Genomic DNA, 5494 nt, shown 5'->3' on the forward strand with positions numbered 1-5494 from the left:
GCCAATATGGTGGAACTCCATCTCTACTAAAAATACAAAAATTAGCCGTGTATGGTGGCGCACTTCTGTAATCCCAGCTGCTCGGGAGGCTGAGGCAGGAGAATGGTGTGAACCCGGGAGGCGGAGCTTGCAGTGAGCCGAGATCGCGCCACCGCACTCCAGCCTGGGCGACAGAGCAAGATTGTCTCAAAAAAAAAAAAAAAAAAAAAGTTAATGGTCAGTCAAACCAGTTGATGGTATGAATATGAGGACATCCTCCAAGTAGAGACCTGGGGTTTTGGTTTCAGATGTTAGAGGTTTGCTTTGCCAACCCAGCAGAGGTTTACCTGTCACGGCTCCAATCAGGCCTAAATTTCATTCCCACCTTCCACTTCCACCCCTGCCTCCCCCAGTTTTGACAGCCTCCTTGTTCAGAGAGAAGCAGAAGTTAATAGGAGAGGGGGAAGATCTATACTTCCAATCTTTTCAAATAGGAAGAATTGAACAAGTTGAGTATTACAGAGATATGAAAGCAAATGGTTAAAATATTTTATATCTGAAACAAATTTCCTTTGTGCACAAATCTTTACAGTATAGTATTTGAAGATTTTTTTTCCCCAAAGAGATCTTTAGAATATGTTCCTTGAAAAATAGAGGTAATAGTCTCTATTACATAAAAAGTGACCCCATATGGGCCGGGCGCAGTGGCTCACACCTGTAATCCCAGCACTTTGGGAGGCCGAGGCAGGTGGATCACAAGGTCAGGAGATCAAGACCATCCTGGCTAACATGGTGAAACCCCATATCTACTAAAAATACAAAAATTAGCTGGACATGGTGGCACATGCCTGTAATCCCAGCTACTCGGGAGGCTGAGGCAGGAGAATCACTTGAATCCAGGAGGTGGAGGTTGCAGTAAGCCAAGATCGTGCCACTGCACTCACAGCCTGGGCAACAAGAGTGAAACTGTCTCAAAAAAAAACAAAAAAAAAAAAAGAGAAGAAAAGAAAAAAGAAATATTAATCCTTGTGGTTCATTTGTTTCTACAGGTACACTTCAAAATTTATTTTTTAACTGTATAAGTGCCTATAAAGATGGGCTTATACTACCACATCAAGATAGAAGTGCTAAGAGTAGAATTCCCATCAGAAAGGAACATTTCTATTTTCTGTCCTTATCTCTTGGTTAAAACTTCAAAACTTGCTATTAGTGTGGTATTTTAACACTTTTTTAAATAAAAGTGTCTGGAAAGGTCTCTTTAAAAATAGAACATGGATTGCCTGTGTTAGAAAAGGATAAAGATAGGATTTTAGATGTTCTTCACATTATTTGAGCTGAGGTTACCGCCCTGAGGAGAATGTGCCCTATTTTTAGAAGCATAATTTGGTTTTTTTTTTTCTTCCCCCGAGACAGAGTCTCTCACTGTCACCCAGGCTGGACTGCAGTGGCGTGATCTCGGCTCACTGCAACCTCTACCTCCTAGGCTCAAGCAATTCTTCTGCCTCAGCCTCTTGAGTAGCTGGGATACAGGCACCCACCACCATGCCCGGCTAATTTTTGTATTTTTAGTAGAGATGGGGTTTCACCACATTGGTCAGGCTGGTCTCCTGACCTCAAGTGATTTGTCCACCTTGGCCCCCCAAAGTGCTAGGATTACAGGCGTGAGCCCCCATGCCCGATCCATAATTTGTAATATTGGACCAGGCATGGTCCAATATTATAATAATAATAACTATTAATTTAGGATATTCACAGGTCATGAAGAACATGCATTTGAACAATTCCAGTGAAAATTTTACAAGGTGACAATACAGAAAAATATGCCATGTTTCCCCACTCCGTTTTTTTGCTTTATTGGTGAACTATAAATATGTGGAATGCTATGGTATAGGATGAAAAGAATTCAGATATAAAAATGAAAAATTCTTGATAGCCTTTCATGCCTTATAACCCTTGGGTTGGGGGTGGTAGGCGATGACAGGCAGAGAGATAACTTAAATACAAAATTAGGGTCTCGAACTTAGGTAAGAATTTATTGGCTGGAGTTATAACTTAGAGTAATCATGGATATAAGCAAAATCCTGGAAGTAGCCAAACATGTAGGGAGAAAGTACACAGGATAAGAAAGATGAGAAGGGATAGAATCTTGGAGACACTGACATCTGAGGACAAGCTATGCCTTCAAGGGGCATAAGGCAAAAATGCATGAACCAATGACCCCAGCCCTGCTATAAAAGGCTTCCTTTCACTGAGTCATAGGGCTCCTGCCTTTGTTCCCTGGCTTCTTACCTTAACTCCCTTGGATTTCAGGACTTTTTTGTTAGGGAATCACAACCTGTACCTGACTTCCCATGGATCCCCCAAGATGGATCTTGCTCACCTAGAGACCCCTATGCTGTGCAAGGCGCAGCTAAGACATGTGCAATAAAAGCTGAAAAGGGATGGTCAGAGTAAATAAATAAATACATACATACATAAATAAATAACAAGAGACAGCTGTGTTTTAGAGGTCAAAGGCGATTTTAAAAGGAACAGACTAATCAACAGTAGCTCTTAATACTACAGCCAGGCCAAGCAAAAGGTGCTGAGAACAGGTTATTGTGTCTGGCACTTAGGAGGTCAGTGCAGACCCATGAGAGAGCAGTTTCAGTAAATATTGAAGTTGGAAGCCACACTTCAGTTTCAACCATGAATAGAATATGTGGAAGTTGGGACGGCTAGGGTAGCCTACTCTTGTATGAAATTTGGTGGTGAACAGGAAAGATAGGGGCTGTAGTTTGAGAAGGAGGCAGAATTAAGGAAAGAGGAGATCTGACCATGCTTAGGATGAGGAAGCATGAAGACATTTGTAGGCAGCGGGGAAACAGTCAGCGGAGGGATCAGACTGGAGCCATGAAAGAAGAGAAAACGATGAAACAGGGCCCTGGCAGAGAGAGGAAGGAGGATGTGAAACAAAGGGAAACCCTTGCTTTGAAGTAGCTGGTGTTTTTTGGTTTTTAACTCAGTTGTCTTTTAATTCTTCTGTCAGTCACTTTGTAAACACTAAAGTAAACTTGTATTCCTGATGTTTAGGCAGGAAGGCCAAACAGATCCTTTCATGATAACATATAAATACAGAATGAGGAACAATTGTGCCTTTTCCTTTTGTTTTCTTCTTTTTGCCTATTCTATAAGAAAAACCTGTAAATAATTTTTATCCCAGCCAGCCCATTAAAATGTATATGTTACTATCCCATACTCAGTCATCTAACCCTGGCAAGCAGAAAGACTTTATCCCATTTTAAAGTGATATTCCTTAACTGGTTGTAGTTCAACTTATTTCATAATCATTCTGGTTCCAGTCAAGCATTGGGGTCCTTTTCTTTGCATGTATTCTTATGAGTCCTGAATATTTTTGGTAAAGTGTTTTGATGTATCCTAATTGGATACATCTAGAATTTTACGTTCTTCCTTTCATTAACTTTTTAAGAGAAAATTATTTTCTGAAATTCAGACTTAGTTAATATTGCTTACCTACCATAAGTCAGGCACTGTTTCCATACATTATAGAATAGCACTCTGCATGGTAGGTGTTGACCCATTTTACATGTGGTAGTGAAACTGAGTCTCAGAAAGGTTAAGTGGCTTCACAAGGTAGAGCTGAGATATGAACCTGGCTTCCTGACTTCAAGGCCATTCAGCTTTCTACTCCACAGACATTCTTGTTATCATGTCAAATGCATCTAACTCTCATACCCTGTCCCAAACAAATGTAGTCAGTAAGTTTCTTATATTATTGTGATTTTCATTGATCTTTCATTCATAGTTCATTGATCATTCATTCATAGTTCTATGGCAAGGGTATGTATAATTAATAATCTTTCTATGTGTTTATTTCTTCTGATATCATTTAATTGATAATTTTGAATTATTTAGATCAAGACTAGCTAGCATCCCACTCTCCTGGCTCCACATAGAGTTAAACTGCTTCAAGAAACAAACCACTCCTAGCCTTGCTCCTAAAGGGCTGTTGGACCTGGGATAATTCATTTAACCCCTCTGTATCTCAGTCTCCTCCTCTGTGAAGTTTGAGTAGGTTGATCGCTGAGGGCCTTTCCAGGCTTGAGATCCTGCTGGAATTCGAGAAGATTCTTTATTGATGGTGATACTGCACATCTACATCTCAACTCTAACATGAATATATTTTGTGTTTAGAATTTAACCACTTGAACTAGAAAAGTTTGACAATAGGCCAAGCACAGTGGCTCATACCTATAATCCTAGCACTTTGGGAGGCTGAGGCGGGCGGATCACCTGAGGTCAGGAATTTGAGACCAGTCTGGCCAACATGGTGAAACCCCATCTCTACTAAAAATGCAAAAATGAACCCAGCGCGGTAGTGGACACCTGTAATCCCAGCTACTAGGGAGGATGAGGCAGGAGAATCGCTTGAATCTGGAAGGTGAAGGTTCCAGTGAGCCGAGGTCGCGCCACTGCACTCCAGTGTGGGCGACAGAGTGAGACCCCATTTCAAAAAAAAAAGAAAAGTTTGAAAATAATTCTGTGGAAATAATAGGAAAACTTCTACTGAAAGTACTACCTTTATTCTGTGGCATTAACCCAAAACGCACAAGACTAGCAGCTTGTGGCAGAAAGGTAAAATGGGACATGCTTGTCTATATGGGCACTCTGGCAAATTCGATTTTCCTGGGCAACTACAGCAAATTTGTTTAATCTGGGGAAGTGAAAATGAGATATATAACTGGATAGTTGAGAAATTAGCAGAAAGAGCATAAGACAACACGTGAAAATCTGCGGTAAAAACTGAAAGTGTTTGTAGCTATTAATCTTGTTCAGCACTGACAGAAGGTGTCAGTTTTTCCAGAAGGATCAAGAGAGAAAAGAAAGATTTCATAGATGAGTGAATGTGAAAAAAATCAGAGAGGGAGAGGGGAAAGCAGTGATTCTCAAAGGATGTGCAGAAGGAGATCTGTAAGTACGACTGCAAGACCCCCCTGTGTTCTGCAGCAGCAGTGCCACTCTGCTGCCAGGGGGCCTGCTACGAATGACCTCTGGTGTGAACCAGCAGAATCAAGTTAAAATTGCTGATTTGAAGCAATGTAAATCGACTACTGAATTACCTTTTAAGTACTATCCATACTTTAAAATCAATCCTTATTGAAGTAGCAAACTGATTTTGCAAAATAGTTTTTAGATTTTTTAAAACTGTTGTTAAAAACTGCAGACAGGCCAGGCATAGTGGCTCATGCCTGTAATCCTAGCACTTTAGGAGGCCAAGGTGGGCGGATCACTTGAGGTCAGGAAGTCAAGACCAGCCTGGACAACATAGCAAAACCCCGTTTCTACAAAAACTACAAAAAGTAGCCAGGTGTAGTGGTGCATGCCTGTAGTCCTAGCTACTCAGGGGGGCTGAGGAAGGAAGATTGCTTGAGCCAGGGAAGTCGAGGCTGCAATGAGCCAATATTGCGCCACTGCACTCCAGCCTGGGTGACAGAGTGAGACCTTGTCTCAAAAA

The 5494-nt window shown here is 41.2% G+C and overlaps 1 protein-coding gene across 1 annotated transcript in view; it reads left to right on the forward strand.

Annotated features, from left to right (window-relative positions):
• The window catches only part of SH3D19 (SH3 domain containing 19), a 75365-nt gene that overhangs the window by 8644 nt on the left and 61227 nt on the right, over positions 1 to 5494 (forward strand). The window lies entirely within an intron of this gene.

This window comes from Colobus angolensis, unplaced genomic scaffold (assembly GCF_000951035.1).
Source record: "Colobus angolensis palliatus isolate OR3802 unplaced genomic scaffold, Cang.pa_1.0 Scaffold111, whole genome shotgun sequence".
NCBI lineage: Eukaryota > Metazoa > Chordata > Mammalia > Primates > Cercopithecidae > Colobus > Colobus angolensis.